Below are 18,427 nucleotides of genomic sequence, written 5' to 3'. Positions count from 1 at the left end.
CAGAGACAACTGGAGCCACCACCTTTGTGAAGGTGTGGGGAGCGGAGGTAATGCCGAACGGTAGAACAGCAAATTGGAAATGCCTTACCATACCTTTTATGGTGACGGCGATTCTTAAGAACTTCCTGTGGGCAGGAAATATAGGGACATGAAGGTATGCATCCTTCAAGTCTATAGTGACCATGAGATCTTGTGGGTTCAGGATACTGACCACCGAGCGAATGGTTTCCATTCTGAACCGCCTTTTCCTTATAAATCGGTTTAGGTAGCGCAGGTCTATTATCATGCGCCAGTCGCCATTTGGTTTGGGAACCAAAAATATCGGGGAGTAGACGCCAGATCCTCTTTGATCTGGGGGAACTTCTTCCAAAGCTTGCTTTTCCAAGTATTGGAGAACTGAGGTTTCTATGACAGCCTGTTTTGGCTGAGGAAGTAACTTTGGGGGGAAAAAACTTCCTTGGGGGAGGGGAGGTAAATTCTATCCTGTACCCCGACTGAATAACCTTCAGAACCCAGGGATCCTGGATTTCTTGCATCCAGGTTGTAAGGAATAAACTTAAACGTCCTCCTATTGGAGGAGGATGGGCAGATAGATTCTCTGCAACAAACACTTGAGGGGAAGGGAGAGGGAAATCGTTGGTGGATGTCAGTGGAGAGTCATAGCTCGGCCTTCTGGTCTTTACCGCGGCCGCGACCTCCACCACGTTTTTGAAAGGACTGACGTCTCTGGGATCTAGGAGGGCCCTGGGACTTCCCCCCTCTTGCTCTACTTTTACCCCGAAAGGCCTGAACAGGAAGGCACCTGCCTTTTTTGTCAGCATAACCTTCCATTATGCGATCCAGTTCAGAACCAAATAGCCAAGTAGGCTCGAAAGGCATCCCACACAAGTTAAACTTGGAGGTGTTGTCCGCTACCCAAGGGCGTAACCACAAGGGACGTCTGCTAGCAGAAGCGAATGCCATGGACTTGGCAGCTAGCTTAAGGTGTTGCTGGGAGGCCTCGCAGAGGAAGTCTATACCAAGGAGGAGTGTCTTGAAGCTGTCCAAGATGTCTTCCCTGGGGACATTGTTGTCAATCTCAGTCTGTATGCGCTCCACACGCTCCTTCACGAAGTCAGACACTTCTCCCGAGGCAATAGCCACAGAGGCAGACGCTGATGCTGCCGAATATGTGTGTCTGAGAAGGGAATCCACCTTCCTATCAAGCGGGTCCTGGAGGTTGCTTCCATCATCCGCGGGAACCAAGACTCTCTTGGACAGTTTATTTACTGCCATATCAACCTTAGGAGGTGGCATCCAGGAATCAGATTCCGCGTCCGAGAGAGGGTACATCAATTTGAAGGTACGAGTGACAAGCGCAGGTTTATCTGGGTGCTTCCACTCAGCCTTCATCATCTTTTTGCGTGCATCATTCACCTTGAAAACCCAAGGTTCTCTAGAGGTGGATGCAGAGGCTTCCCTTGGTCAACATCCTGGTCCCTTGACCGGATGGACCTAAGTAATCTCTGCGTCTTTTCCGCAGGAAAAAGAGGCGGAACATCTTCACCTCAACAGGCTGTTCAGACTGTACAGATGACCTCTGGTCCAATACATCGACCGACATAACGGATTCTTCCGCCACAGAAGGAGGAGTGGATTCAGTTCTAGCTCTTTTGGGAACAAGAGCACTCTTAATTTCAGATATGGAATTTCCCATAAACTCCTTCATCCAGATGAACATGTCCTGGACAGTAGGTTCAGCTGGATTAGAGGGTGGACGGCAACCGGGACACCTGTTATATTCGTAAGCGTCCGGAAGCGGAGTGCCGCAATTGGCGCAAGTTAGATGGCGTTTTTTGGCGCTAGCCTTACGACCACCAGAGTGTGGGTCACTAGAGGAAGGAGTAGACATGACTCTGGAAAGAAAGAAAATAAGTTAGGGATAATAAATAAAATTATTATCGCCCTAACGCCAAATAGAGAGGGAGAGATACCTATAATGCAGATAGGAGCTCTAACCACTAATGCTAGGCTTGTAAATAGGACTAGCTATGATGGCAGCAGAGACTGAATGAAGGTCTCAGCTGTCTTTATATGGGAAGGGGCCCGGAAGCCCCGCCCCCTTCAGAGAAAGACCAGCCTGCAATAGGCTGAAACACCCGGAAAGGGAATTTTAATAAAAATTATCCACTGAGCCCTTCCCTAACTAGGAAAGGGCTCACTCCTGAATTTTCACCTAAATATAAAACTTAAAAGGCAGCGCAAAGCGCTGAAGAAAGTAAGGCCGGGACCGGAAGTCGTCAGATGACGTACTTCCGGTCCACGGCTCGCACAGTGTAATGGAGGCGAGCGTGCGCCGGGACACGTGGGACGCCAGGCGGGTAAGAAAAAACCCGCGGCGGCATCCCTAATGCTATGAGGGATCACCGGATCCCTATAGCAACATAAAATAGTCAAAACAAATAGTTTTAAGATAAACCAGGCCGGAGGCCCAGATAATATAAAAAGAAAAAAACAGGGGGCAGTTGGAAAAGGTACTGCGCCCCAAAAATATCTCCCCAATACAGGGGAGACATCCAGGCAGGCTCCAAGGGAGCCTGCACCGTCCTGCTGTCCTTACACAGGACAGAAAAAAAGCGAGATGGCCTAGGGGAGGAGGCCTTTTATGGGGGGGCTAATTAATTTAAATTGCTTGGGCGGAATTAAAAATTCCACCGTCCTGCCAGCTTCACAGGGGCAGAACACCCCACTTGTGCTGCTGGTTAGGACGTAAGGGAATCTAGATATACAGATATGTGTAGCTCAACCACAAAAAATGAGTGAGGTTAACTAAAAGCTCTCCCCCACAGAGAGATATAAAAAAGTGATAGAAATGGGATATTAGTCCTCAGCTCAATATCAAAAAGATTAAATGGTGGATGTCTGGTATCAATAATAGAGAAAACAAAATTGGTATATAAAAATGGCATTTAATATGTATTCAATAGTGCGTTCCCGCAGGGCCCTACGGTGGCGCACAAATGGTTAAAAGATAATAAATATAAAAATGCAACAAGTTGTTACACTACAGAGCGAACATGTATAGTACTAATAACACTCTTAATAACAAATGTATCTATTATGGCTACCAGCCGTATAATGATACACTGAATGATACTGTAACATATAGTGTTACACTGATCAGAATGGTAGTAGATTCGGTGTGCACAAAAATAGAATAGGAACATTCCTCCTGGAAAGGAAATGGCTTGAATGGTAAAGATGACAGTCCTATAGATGGTGAAGTTGTATCCTGTAAAATAAATCCTAGGATTGTCCTGAAAAAATGTCCTGTGATATAATCATATGCTGTAACAATTATGACATACAGATCAGTTTGTATAATGGGTATTGAAGCTAGATCGCTGTTACCGGTTTCTCCACTCCACAACCAAATGGCCTGCAAATGAAAATATGATAGCTGGCACAATTGTGCCACTCACCGCACCGCTGGTGGACAGATGGGCGATGGACAGATGCGCTCTAGCCGGGGCGGCGTGATGGTCGCAGGATGTGCAGCCGCTCTCACCGGCGAGCTGTCCCTTGGTGTCAGGTGTACTCTAGCCAGGGCAGAGTGTTGATCGCAAAGTGTACAGCCGCTCTCACCGGCAAGTTGTCTCTTGGCGTCTGACGTAGCAGGTCAGCTGATGGCAGGTCAGCTGACCTTGTGCGGGAGGCTAGTTGATACTGAATGACGTTAAATGTCAATAATGCGTGCAGATAGAAGTATTAATCCAATGGTGGAGGGCTCTACACCGGTTCAGCAGATGGATTTGAATGCAAGACCATGTAGTAAGTGGATGATGGATGATAAGTAGAGTCTCTCCAGAGAGGAACTGTCCGATCAGTGCTTGTATAACCGCAACTGTAGTGTGAACTGGACAGATATGCAAGGCTCAATCACAGTCAAGAAACGCGTTTCGGGGTTCAAAGCAGATTAGTAGTGCCCCTTCCTCAGTGGTGTATAATATATACCAATTTTGTTTTCTCTATTATTGATACCAGATATCCACCATTTAATCTTTTTGATATTGAGCTGAGGACTAATATCCCATAATTTACAAATCTGTTTAACTTTCTGGAGCCAGATGAGATATATATATAAAGTTTGTTTTCCTGGATAATCCCTTTAATCCTAGATAAAGTAAAGAAACACAAAAGGGACATGTCTGGCAACTATTATAGGCATATATTTTCTGATAATTCAATATGAGATAATTCAATATTATAGATTTCATTTTATTTGCAACTTGATTCTGGTGACTGGTGTATATTTTTTGATAATATAATGAAACAAATTTGATACACATGTGGGAAGCCTTTAAGGCTGAATTTGTGCGAGGGGGCGTGAATTCCCACGCCCCCCACACCTCTAGGCGGTGCCATGACAGAGGCACGACTATAAAACGCCCCTCCACCATGCAGGCGGGGCATACGAGTCATTTTTCAGAAGGAGTGTGTGTGCAGGGGGCGGAGTGGTTCCAGTACGGTAAGCCCGGGTTATCCCGGTTTCATAGCAGTCACCCACCTCCTAATGTTCCCCTCACCCGTGCACCTCCACGCGCCACGCTCCCGGTGTCCGCCGGGGAACCTCGCCCTGTCAATCACTCCCTAACACGGCTTCCACTCCCTGGCAGCAGTGGCGGCGGCGTTCACAGCCGCCCCGTACACTGCCTTGTGCCTCCCGGTAGGCGTCCGGTGGCGCCGCGGCCTAATCTGCTTTCCACGACCGGTGCAGCGCGGTGGTGTCACGTGGGAGGCCAGTCACGTGCCTGCGACACTGCTTTGACCTCCGCCGGCGTCCCTTTCACTTCCGCGGCGTGTTCCGGTGTCTTGTTGCCGGGGCGACGCGGCGGGGTCACTTGGTGCGTGCAGGGTGGTTCAGAGCAGCGCAGCCTGCTGGTGAAGTTCGGAACTGGCCAGGCGGGCTGTCACTTGTCAGCGTGCAGGATACGGACAGTGTCCTCGCTAGTGTGGGGCCTGTCTGTGCCCTGCTTGGGTGTGCTTTGGGGGATGGGCTGCTCCTTGGCATGCTGAGGTGGCCCCCCCAAAGGATACCCTCCCATATTTCTGATGTAGACCACCAAGTGAAGCTCACACTGGTTGTCCTGTTGCACCTTGAATTCACTGCAGAATATTCATCACATGTGCATGCATGTATTACAGAGTCCGTGCCTCAGCATTTGTCCCATAGCTCTCACAGCATGCATACCGTTGCAGTCATTTATTGCATTCATACCGTACAGTCATTTTATAGCATTCATACAGTGCAGTCACTTATAACATTCATACCGTGCAGTCATTTATAGCTTTCATACCGTGCAGTCGTTTATAGCATTCATACCGTGCAGTCGCTCATAGCGTTCATATCGTGCAGTCTCTCATAGCATTTATACCGTGCAGTCACTCATAGCATCCTTAACCGTGCAGTTACTCATAGCGCTCATACCGTGCAGTCACTCATAGCGTCCATACCGTGCAGGCACTCATAGCCTCCATATCGTGCAGTCACTCATAGCGTTCATACCGTGCAGTCACTCATAGCCTCCATACCGTGCAGTCACTCATAGCCTCCATACTGTGCAGTTACTCATAGAGTTCATACTGTGCAGTTACTCATAACATTCATACCGTGCAGTTACTCATAGCGTTCATACTGTGCAGTTACTATTAGCATTCATACCGTGCAGTCACTCATAGCATCCATACCGTGCAGTTACTCGTTAGCATTCATACCGTGCAGTCACTCGTAGCATCATAACGTACAATCACCTATAGCCGTGATTCCGTGCAGTCACCCATAGCTGTCATATTGGGCAGTCGTTTATAGAATTCATACCGCGCAGTCGCTCATAGCATTCATACTGTGCAGTCACTTATAGCATTCATACCATGCAGTCGCTCATAGCCTCCATACCGTGCAGTCACTCATAGCCTCCATACTGTGCAGTTACTCATAGAGTTCATACTGTGCAGTTACTCATAACATTCATACCGTGCAGTCACTCATAGCATCCATACCGTGCAGTTACTCATAGCGTCCATACTGTGCAGTTACTATTAGCATTCATACCGTGCAGTCACTCATAGCATCCTTAACCGTGCAGTTACTCATAGCGTTCATACCGTGCAGTCACTCATAGCATCCATACCGTGCAGTCACTCATAGCTTCCATACCGTGCAGTCACTCATAGCCTCCATACCGTGCAGTCACTCATAGCATCCATACCGTGCAGTCACTCATAGCATTCATACCGTGCAGTCACTCAAAGCCTCCATACCGTGCATTCACTCATAGCCTCCATACCGTGCAGTTACTCATAGAGTTCATACTGTGCAGTTACTCATAACATTCATACTGTGCAGTCACTCATAGCATCCATACCGTGCAGTTACTCATAGCGTTCATACTGTGCAGTCACTCATAGCATCCATACCGTGCAGTCACTCATAGCATCCATACCGTGCAGTTACTCGTTAGCATTCATACCGTGCAGTCACTCGTAGCTTCATAATGTACAATCACCTATAGCCGTGATTCCGTGCAGTCACCCATAGCTGTCATATCGGGCAGTCATAGCATCCATACCGTACAGTCACTTTAACATTCGTGCTGCATATTGCTTATACGCTTCCTATGCTCATATCGATAACATGAGTACGGTATTCACACTCATAGCATCACTGCTCTTACGACATAGCAGTTCTATACCGCACGTAGGTTACAACGCATACACGATCACGGCGTCTCATGCTGCGTGGGGGCGTTCGCGGCGTATGCTCTGCATGCGCGGGCTACATGCTCCCTTAACGAGACATGCAGAGCGTGCGGTCAGTGTTGGGCGCGGTGTGTGCGCCCATGGTGTCATATACTGTGGATACAGTCAGTGTCGTGTACAGCACATACGCCCGCAGTGTCATGCTTTGGGTAACAGTCAGTGTTGTACACAGCATATACATTCTCACTGTCATGCAGTGGGTATAATTTACAGTGTTGTGTAGTTATAGTGTTGTGCACAGTACATACGCTCATAGCATCACATGCAGTAGGTACAGTGAGTGTCAGTCAATGTAAGTCAATGTATGGCCATGTATAATCTGTATTCAAATGTTGCAACCACGAGCACGAATGTAAGCCCCGAGCACAAGTGGGAAGCCTTTAAGGCTGAATTTGTGCGAGGGGGCGTGAATTCCCACGCCCCCCGCACCTCTAGGCGGAGCCATGACAGATGCACGACTATAAAACGCCCCTCCACCATGCAGGCAGGGCGTACGAGTCATTTTTCGGAACCCTCCCAACCCGCCCTTATTTTCATCATTTCACCAAAGGGCATGTCCTCTATAGGCATGCCCTCATACGTGATTTTGGGCACAACTCAACCGCTTCGTTAATCTTTCTCATTTATTATAGGTGTACAGGGTTGCATGTAAAGTGCAGTCTCAAGTATGAAAGAACTTCAACCACCTGGTAAGTCAATGTATGGCCATGTATAATCCGTATTCAAATGTTGCAACCACGAGCACGAATGTAAGCCCCGAGCACAAATGCCTTTTATATAAAAAATACTAGTTAAAGGGGAATTTAAATGTAATACTGTTATGGCATATATCTAAGATATGTTATACCATTCTGGGAGTGGTCTTGTAGTGGATTGATATTTACTAATATAAATATAAAATGTCTATTTTCCTAAACCGCTTACTAAGATATTTGCAGAGCTAAACTGCTCCCTCCTCCCACCTGTTTGCTTGCCCCCCCCATCGTGCATCGAAGATGGCGCATCGAGTTGGAATGTAGCAGAGATAAGAAGTTTATCTAGAGAAGAAACACATAGAAGATGGACATAACCAATTAACTGCTTACAACACCCAATTAACGCAACCTTTTGAATAAGTCATTATATAGATGTCTATATAACCCCTGTACAGCTTTTTTCTGAATAATAAAGAAAGTATCATCTCAATTAACACTGCTTCAGGGTGGTCTTTCTGGCATGTGCACCACTCTTGATAAACTAATCAGGAAGGGGGCAGATCTTCACTGGGTACAACCAGGATCTATTACAGAAAAAAGGATCGAAGAATAGGAGGAGGATAGGAGAAAGCGATCAAATGAGAAATGGCAAGTGGGTTGTGTACCCTATACAACCTCAGAGTAAATAAATGTGAAGAGAAAAGGTGACCGTTTTCTAGTAGGATCCTCAATTTTTTTATTATGTACTAAATAAATATGTATATTTTAATTATATAATTTGATTTCTATTTTTCTACTGATTGGATATAACATCAATACCGTACATATACAAGTAACATATTTGATTCATTGTACACATTAAACTCCCATACACTACATATATAAGGATCCTACTAGAGAACGGATACCTTATCTCTTCACAGGATCTATTGCAGTCTGACTACTGAGAAACCACAGAAAAGTCAACAGTCCAAAACACAAGGAGAACATTGCAGAAGGTGTCAACATTTCTTTGATGGTTAACAAGGGCTAGCTGACAGACATCAGAGCATATCACTCTTTTATTTATGCAATTCTATCCACTACAACGTGCTAGTTCTAAGCCTATACATACTATACACACAGGAGCATAGTTTAGACCTTTTTCAAGTCACATGTTTACTGATTGAAAAGGTATTTCGTCACTAAGCAGTTAACTGTTACATTTTCAATCATGGCAAAGACAGCAGCAGTAATTTTTCACTCTCACAGCAGAGTTTCCTATATGAAGATGATTATATCAATAGCTCTGCTGTGGGCTTTTCCTGTCACCAGAGATTGTTTGTATTGTTACTGAAAGAAAAGCTGTCATGCATGAGTAGATTTAATGGAAAAATAATTAAATAACTAAACAAACAACAAAAAACCTCTGGGTCTGATTCTTGAACTGATCATACATGCTTTACAATGTGAAGACTGATTTCTAACACGGATGTCATAATGCTGAGATGGTGCATGTGTATTATTCAGTCCATTTCATACAAAGGATAACTTAAAGGTCTTATATATCTTATCCCCTATCCAAAGGATAGGAGATAAGATGTCTGATCGCGGGGGTCTAGCCACTGGGAACCCCCGTGATCTTCGTGCAGCACCCAGCATTCCAGGTGCTGCTCCCAAGATGTTACATCATGCCATGCCCCTCGTGACGTGACATCATGCCATGCCGGTGTTCCTTTGGATAGGGGATAAGATGTCTAGGGCCGGAATACCCCTTTAAGAAGTCCTTGCTCTTTAGATATATTACAATATTTATCTTATATTAACTTGTGCAGAGGAAAAGTTGAACAGTTGTCCACAGCAACCAATCTAATCCCTTTTATTATTTTTTTCAGAAGCCTTTTTAACCACTTAAGGACTCAGGGCATACCTGTACGACCTGAGTCCGCTCCCTTTCTATAATGCGGGGCTACAGCGCTATTGAGTCCTTAAGTGATTAAAAAAAGGCTTCTGAAAAAAAAAAAAAAAAGGGATTAAGTGGTTAAAAAGGCTTCTGAAAAAGCCGGTTAGGCCTGGCCTCTAACAACGGTCGGGACCCGTAGCTAATAGCGTGCGGCACGCTATTAACAGTTTAGACGCGGCGTTCAAAGTTGATCGGTGCGTCTAAAGTGAAAGTAAAGTACTACCGGTAAGCTCAGTGGGCTGTTCGGGACCGGCACGGCAAAATCGCGGCCTCCCAAACAGCTGCCAGACACAAGGAGGGTCCTTACCTGCCTCCTGTGTCACCGATCGCTGAATCACAGCTCAGTGCCTGAGATCCAGGCATGAGCAGTCAAGCGGCAGAATCATCGATCAATGTTATCCTATGAGATAACAAAGATCAATGTAAAAGATCAGTGTGTGCAGTGTTATAGCTCCCTATGGTCACTTTTTATATCATGAAAATGATAAAATGAATAAAAAGCTATCAAAGTCAGATCAATACAAAAATGGTACCACTAAAAACTTCAGATCACAGTGCAAAAAACTAGCCCTAATAGCGCCCTGTACGCGGAAAAATAAAAAAGTTATAAGGCTCCGAATATGACAATTTTAAACGTATAAATTTCCGTGCATGTAGTTATGATTTTTCCAGAAGTACAACAAAATCAAACCTATATAAGTAGGGTATCATTTTAATTGTATGGAAGGACAGAATAAAAAGAAGGTTTCATTTTTACCAAAAAATGTACTGTGTAGAAATGGAAGCCCCCAAAAGTTACAAAATGGCGTTCAATTTTGTAGCACAATGATTTTTTTTCTCGTTTCGCTGTAGATTTTTGGGTAAAATGACTGATGTCATTACAAAGTAGAATTGGTGGCACAAAAAATAAGCCATTCTATGGATTTTTAGGTGCAAAATTGAAAGAATTATAATTTTTTAAATGTAAGGAAGAAAAAACGAAAGTGCATAAACGGAAAAACCCTGAGTGCTAAAGGGGTTAAAAATAAAGCAAGTGATCTGATTTTGGTTGCTATGGGCAACTGCATTGCTCTTCCTCTACAAAAGTTTTAATAAAGAAGATCATTATGCTAAAATAAAAATAAACGCAACCGTTCAGCCACTATTAATATACGCAAGTACCTAGCTGTTTTAGATTGTCTGCAGCGCCAACCCCAGCCCTCAAAGGACTTTGACAATTTTCTCTGGGATTGGCTGGGATAGGTGCTGAATAGATTCGGGATCAAAGGGGCTTTCCAAACCTACTTGTGAGGAAGTTGTGCAGCCCCCAGGGCAAGGGTCTAAACTCCAGGCTACACTCCATTTTATCTACCCCATTCTGGCTATACAGGGGGACCAGACAAGGCCCAGCACCTACTACACTCTGCCACCTATGAAGGAATATCAGTGGGATCGGAGGTGGTCAAATTGGCAATGTTTGACAAAGACATCCTTATCTTCCTTAAAAACCCATCTCGCTCACTAGCAGGTTTACTGAACAGCCTGAATCTCTATGGTTCTTTCTCAGGATATAAGATCAACATGACAAAGAACAAACTTTTGCCTCTTGGTAGGTCTCGCCCACAATGGCTTCCTGAGATTCCTCATTTGGTGCTCAGGGTGGCCCCCACCTCAGTAACGTATTTGGGTCTCAAAATAGGAAAAAACCCGAAATCCCTATATGCCTTGAATTACCCGTCTTTAAATGCGAACATCCGTGTGGAATTAAACTTATGGATAGCCCTCCTTATCACCTTCATGGGTTGTTGCCACCTCATTAAAATGACTAGCTTCCAGAAACTCCTTTACCCCCTACAGACCCTGCCACTTTTATTGAAACACATGGCTGTCCGCTCCCTTAGCTCTCCAGAAATTGATGTTGAGCAAAGTTAGGGGGGGGGGTTCATTTTTCCTAATATTAGGAATATTATAAATATCTTCTATCCAAACATATGCCCCTCCGAGGACATCCTGACTTTTCCTGAGACAGCACATTTCCTGGGTGTACTGTGTGGCATGATAAAGGTCTTGCTAGGGCTGGAGACCTCATGGATGTGGCTAACCGCAAGTGGTCCTCAGCCAGTGCTGTTCTAGAGTGTTTTCATTTGCCTCCCTCCCATGCGCTTGCTCTCTCTCACTTGCTCTCTCTCTCACCAGGCTCTCTCTTTTTGTGGGTCTAGACTACGTTATCTAGATAGTGAAGCCCCCACCCACTTTCTTGATGACATTATCGGTACCCGCCCACATAGGGTTTCTATCTCACTCTTGTACAATGCACTCCGAAATTCCTTTCTGAAAGTGAGTTCTGATACCCTTTTCGACTCATAGCGTTCCTGGGTACCATATGAAAGCATCTCGGACTGCATTCTTCAAGGCTGGCAAGTAGTCAGGTAGTGCATAATCAATGATCTCTGGCAAGAAACCAATTTTAAATTGGCCCATAAGGCTCTCTATGGTTTTAATATTCTTCCCTCTCCCATGTTCCCAGATAGAATAACAGAATGTCCCACATGCTCCCAATTGCTGACAAATTTATGGCATGGAGTATGGACCTGTTTGTCTACGGTTCAGTATTGGGAAGAGGTCCTGGCTCACATACGCACCCATTGGGGCGTAAGTGTACCCTCACACCACAGGCTGCTTTGTTCCACCAGCTCAGGCCCCCTGAGACTGACCCGTGAGGCTCAGGGTCACCCAAGATACCCAGGATGATACACATAGTCGTACATGTAGCCCTCTGCTTCCTCTTTCATTCTTGGTTGTCCACTACCCCCCCCCCCCCCAACCCCTTTTACAAAAGTTTACGTTTTGCCAAGATGTACAACATATAAAAAGTTTTTAAATCTGACAGTGCCCATCTAAAAATTTTAAAAGACCGGAGCGCAAAGACTGTAGCAGTGGTTTTCAAAATACAGCTCAGTGCAGCTTAGTTGTGTAAGCTAATATTAATGCCCTTTGCAGCTTATTGTTAAGGGGAGTGAAAGTGCACTGTGAATTGGTCACTTACAGAACAGGCACAGTACCACAATGGCTTCAATGGAAAAGTAATTTTTTGGTTGCCAATTCTTTTAAGTCCTATTCTGGCTCTATTTTGCTTGGCATACCTGCCAGAAGTGCATCTTACTATGCAGGACACTTCCAGCAAGGATGAAGCCTGTAAAACCCGCTTTGATAGGAGGGCAAGAACTTTGTTTACTGCTGCTACTTTAACTTATGCATGCAAGTAAGAGGGTTACTGCTGTGGGGGAAGCTCGAATAACCGAAACTGATTACTGCTGGGGTGTATATGTGATTACTCAAAGAGATTACTGCTAGAGGGTATATGTGATAGCTCAAAATAATTACTGCTGGAGGTAGGGGATATAAACTGCTCAAAAAAATAAAGAGAACACTTAAACAACACAATGGTCCTTATGTTCTAAGACCGGAGAGCTTTTTATGGAGTGTTTTTGCCTTTCCCCCATTATTTTTCTCACCTTATTTACTATTGTGTCTCAAATGTCGAGTTTTTTCTGTCGCATAGAATATTGTTTGGTCGCGCAAACTAGGCAAGTAAAACCCGAGTAAAAAAAAAAAATGCAGACTTTTAGACCCTATTGAGAAGAGAGGACGTTTGTAGAAAATGACTATGTTCAAAGCAATAATAATCAAAATATCCATCACTAGACAAAATTAATTTTAAAGTTTACAAAAATAATACATGTAACGAAAGACTGACTAAAGGGCACAAAATTAACCACCAGCTTGTTAATCTAGCCTGACAGATGCAAATAACATCTCTAATGGCTGTTGTTGTGAACATAATAAAAAGCCCTCCGTTTTAATGAACTTTCCGACTGCTGCGGGCAGTCGGGTTTTCATTTTCACCATCTCAAACTTTTTCCGTGTGTTTCACATTATACTCCGAGAGTTTTTTTTTTTTTTACTCGGGAACACGCCCCATCTAGTTGAAAACAAGCCCGTTTGGTGTGTTTTACTAAACACTCGGAGAGTTTTCTAAAAGACGGGTTTTTTTGGTCGCATACACTGTCGCATACAACGTGTGACAGAATGTTAGGCGCTAAACCCGACAAAAAACACTCGGGTTCATTAGTAAATCAGGGCCAATGTAACTCCAAGTCAATCACACTTCTGTGAAATTACACTGTCCACTCAGGAAGCAACACTGATTGACAATCAATTTCACATGCTGTTGTGCAAATGGAACAGACAACAGGTGGAAATTATAGGCAATTAGCAAGACACTCCCAATAAAGGAGTGGTTCTGCAGGTTCTGCTTGTCAGAGGTAGCCTGACTGCCATTAGGTACCGAGATGAGATCCTCAGACCCCTTGTGAGACCATATGCTGGTGTGGTTGGCCCTGGGTTCCTCCTAATGCAAGACAATGCTAGACCTCATGTGGCTGGAGTGTGTCAGCAGTTCCTGCAAGAGGAAGGCATTGATGCTATGGACTGGCCCGCCCGTTCCCCAGACCTGAATCCGATTGAGCACATCTGGGACATCATGTCTTGCTCCATCCACCACAGACTGTCCACCTCATCAGAAGCATGCCCTGGCATTGTAGGGAGGTCATACGGGCACGTGGAGGCCCCACACACTACTGAGCCTCATTTTGACTTGTTTTAAGGACATTACATCAAAGTTGGATCAGCCTGTAGTGTGGTTTTTCAATTTGATTTTGAGTGTGATTCCATATCCCGACCTCCATGGGTTGATAAATTCGATTTCCATTAATCATTTTTTGTGTGATTTTGTTGTCAGTACATTCAGCTATGTAAAGATGAAAGTATTTCATACGATAAGTTCATTAATTCTGAACTAGGATGTGTTATTTTAATGTTCCCTTTATTTTTTTGAGCAGTGTAAAATAACTAAAAGTTATTACTCCCAGGGATGGATATGAGATGCCTGAAATTGACTACTGCAGGGGGATATGAGGGAATGAAAAGTGATTACTGCTGGGGGCACATAAGGGGTCTAAAGCTACCTACTAGTAAGGAGTGAAAGACAAATACGAAGCCAGTGGAGGCGCATTATATAGCACCAAAATTGGTCAACCCAATACGGGTCGTTGTGTTTGTGGCTTGGAGTGGAATGATGTGTGACACTTAAAAGGCAAGCCTTTTTTTCAGTTTTAAAGTTTAATTCAAGTGCAAAAAGCTAATACTTGTATTTAGTACTATTTATGCAACTTTATGAAACATTTTGAGCACTGTACTACATTATTTGCACACTGTATGAGAGCAGTGTTTGGAGTATGCAATACCATATAGAGTTGTTACTTAGGACACTATTAGGACACACTATCGATACATATCGATACACTATCGAGCACAAAAAACTGACCTTTAAAAAAACACTAATTAGTTTTCATTAGTAAAATGAACCAATCACCCAAATAAAAGAGTAGTCACATGATTTTGGATGTTTAGCATTTTTTTTTTTTTTTTATGTGATTCTGCATCCCAGGGAGCACCTCATATGTGTTGGCAGATCCCTGGTGCCAGCATCATCCTTTTTCCCCTCTAACTCTGTTTTTCATGCCTTCATACTTGTCTCTGTAGTAAGACATCTAGCCCCTAAGCACCCTTTTGACCACTGATGAGCCAAAATGCCAGGATCATTTTTTCAATGTGACCAGTGATGTGCCCTCACAAAGGCAGTTAGTTCCCTGTGATAACATGTTGTCACATCTGCACATCTCAGGGAGCTGCCTTTGCCTCTTGTATGTGTAAACATATCCTTTTCTGAAAAAACTAGTGGGATCTGGTGACCATTTCTTCATTATGTGGTTCAGTGCAGGTTTTCCTTTCCAAGGCTAGGTTTTCTGCGCTGAATGGCCGCAAAATGGGTCGGCGCACAACTGACTTCCCCAGGTCATCAATGGGTCCCATTAACTTAAATGGGGTCTGTTGGGGACTTAGTAGTTTACCAGAGTAAAAATTGAGTGCATGCACTATTTTCTCTCCCCTAAACTCCTGTATTTTTGATAGGATAGCCAGTGAAGCTCCTTTCAGCAGAGCCCGACAGCAATGTGAACCTAGCTTAATCAGATCAATTGTGTTAAAATTTTCATTACATTAAATGGGCATGGTCAGATATAAAAACTTTTGATATGTTGTAAAGCATGCAAAACCAATAGGTTTTGCAACTGCTTTCATAAAAACATTTTCAGTATTTCATATTTAAAAAGCCAGTCAAACAACTGTCTCCTGGGATACATACCAGCCTGGCTGTGTCCACTCGTCATCACCTACGTTATGGACCCACTTCGTGATTGACAGGTCTGCAGATCTAAAGCTGCTGTGATCGTCTCCCTCATTGTCTGTGTTTACTTCACAGTCTCCTATGTGAGGAGAAGGGGGGAGGGGTGGGAGTACACTGCTGCCTGTGAGCAGATAATGAAAGAAGCTGGTGACTGAAGATGGGGACTGAGTGGAGGATTTTTTTGTTTAAAAAGTAAGTGTCCCTGCATGTATATATGTGTGTGTGTGTGTAGATATATATGTATGTGTGTAAATCTGAGTTGTCTAGGTAATGTGCATGTGTATGAATAAATTAAGACACTGTGTGTGTATCTAATACAGGGGGACTACAATCATATGCCTCCAGCTGTTGCAAAACAACAAATCCCAGCATGCCTGCACAGCCAAATAATGTGTGGGCATGCTGGGAGTTGTAGTTTTGCAACAGTAGGAGGAACACAGCCTGCAGCAACACTGCTGTAAATCTGAGTTTTACCAATCATATGCCCCCAGCTTTTGCAAAACTACAACTCAAAGGATGTGTGGGCATGCTGGGAGCTGTAGTTTTGCAAAAGCTGTAAGCACGCAGTGTGTGTATAGCATAAACCAGAAAGGAAAGGATTACAGAGTGACTGAGGAGAGTGAGGGAGGGGGAGTGGTTATCACCTGAGGAGAAGAAAGGGATCCGCCCCTCTACTTCTAGTCAATAACATTAAGGTAACTCAGAAATAAAGCAAATTCTGAGAAAAATATAGGTCATAGACACATAAAAATGACATGTACATGATCAGGATGAGATACTGAGCAACATATAACAATTTTTTTTTTTTTGGGTGCTCTGACAGGTACACTTTAACAAAGGTAAATAAAGAAATACATTACCATGTTCCCTCCCCTACCTCATTTTGGTTGTAACATCAGAGAGATAAATATGGATGAATTACAGTCCAAAAGTTACATCTAATATATGGTTTAACTTTATATAAATTACATGTCAACATAGGGTGAAAAAGGAAAATGAAAACTAGCTAGCAAGTGCTTTACTTTTATATTATAAGTGTAATAGTTGTGTTTGCTGTGCATCTGAAAAGCCCCTTTATTGGGAGCTAATGATCTTTGGAAATTATGTTCATTAAGAGATATAGATTACACAGATGTACACAGTTATAATGCTGGTGGCAGATAACTCAGGATTCGCCATTCACAATAGGTGATGGACGCAGCTTACCTCCTTACCTTCTATTACCTTCTATGCACAATGACCTCTGAACAGGTCACTGAGAATATGCATTGAAAATTTTTATGGACATCAGGATGATTTTACATGATGGGGCTGCCACATATGGAAACCACCTATGGCAGTCTAATATTTTATTTGTATTTTTTTGGGACTTAGGGGGAGATTTATCAAAACCAATGTAGAGGAAAAGTTGACCAGTTGCCCATAGCAACCAATCTGATCTCTTCTTTATTCTTTCAGAGGTCATTTAAAAAATGAAAGAAGCGATCTATGGGCAACTGGTCAACCAGTTTACTGTGAATCCCTTGCAGCAGGTTGCAGCAGATTGTCAATGATTCACAAGTAAAGATGAAGTGTAGGCTACCATGAATGATTCTTATGATGGGGGAGATTTATCAAACCCTGTCCAAAGGAAAAGTTGCTCAGTTGCCTATAGCAACCAATCATCTCACTTCTTTAATTTTTAACAAGGCCTCTGTAAAATGAAAGTAGCGATCTGATTGTTTGCTCTGGGCAACTGGTCAACTTTTCCTCTACATTAGTTTTGATAAATCTCCCCCTAAGTCCCCAACCATAGGTGGTTACCATATGTGGCAGCTCCATCATGTAAGATCATCCTGATGTCCATAAAAAAATTTCAATGCATATTCTCAGTGACCTGTTCAGAGGTCATTGTGCATAGAAGGTAATAGAAGGTATGGAGGTAAGCTGCGTCCATCACCTATTGTGAATGGCGAATCCTGAGTTATCTGCCACCAGCATTATAACTGTGTACATCTGTGTAATCTATGCGATTTGTGCTGTGTTGAACTATGTTTTAGTGACTCAACATACTGTCTAACTGAGTTTCCTCTGCTCTGATCTGTGCCAACAGAAAGTGTCAGGCTATTGTTATTGTAATAACTGTGTGAAATCTGCAGTTGTGGGGTTTATAAATAAAGATAAATACATTTTTTTTTATTAAACATCAAATCAAAAGTTTCGTTTTCTGATAACACATTCCCATTAAACATAATATTTTCCTGTACTACATACTTAAATGATCAAACTACAAAAAATACTGTGTTAGGCTATGCTCAAATAGCATATTTGCAGGAGTATTTATTATTAAAATAAAAATGTCACTTTTATTTACAGATGCAAAAAATACTGTGTGTGCACGGAGAACCACTTACATAGAGCATGCACATAAATTTGCTAAAATAGTTGAAAATTTTCCACAATTTTATGGATGTTTTTTTTAAATCTAAATTACGCCTGAAAATACACTATGTGAATATAGCCGTACACAAATTTTTAGAAAACTGAAGTTTTTACACTAAGCAATGCAGGCTACAGATAATGTAAGTGAAGGGTGGTAAAAATTGAATCATAAGCTCTGCTGTGAGAAAGTTTAGAATTTGGTTCTATTGAAAATCTCTCTTTCCGCTGTACTGCTTATATTACTGTAGGACATGAAATATAAACTAAGGCCCCTAGTTTTAACTT

The 18,427-nt window shown here is 43.2% G+C and overlaps 1 protein-coding gene across 2 annotated transcripts in view; it reads right to left on the bottom strand.

Moving 5' to 3' along the window:
- Window positions 1-18,427, bottom strand: part of SMYD3 (SET and MYND domain containing 3) — an 815,165-nt gene that overhangs the window by 258,857 nt on the left and 537,881 nt on the right. The window lies entirely within an intron of this gene.

The sequence above is a fragment of the Hyla sarda genome, chromosome 3 (assembly GCF_029499605.1).
Source record: "Hyla sarda isolate aHylSar1 chromosome 3, aHylSar1.hap1, whole genome shotgun sequence".
Taxonomy (NCBI): Eukaryota; Metazoa; Chordata; class Amphibia; order Anura; family Hylidae; genus Hyla; species Hyla sarda.
The sequence above is the reverse complement of the archived record's forward strand: the minus strand, read 5'-3'. Positions and strand labels throughout refer to the sequence as shown.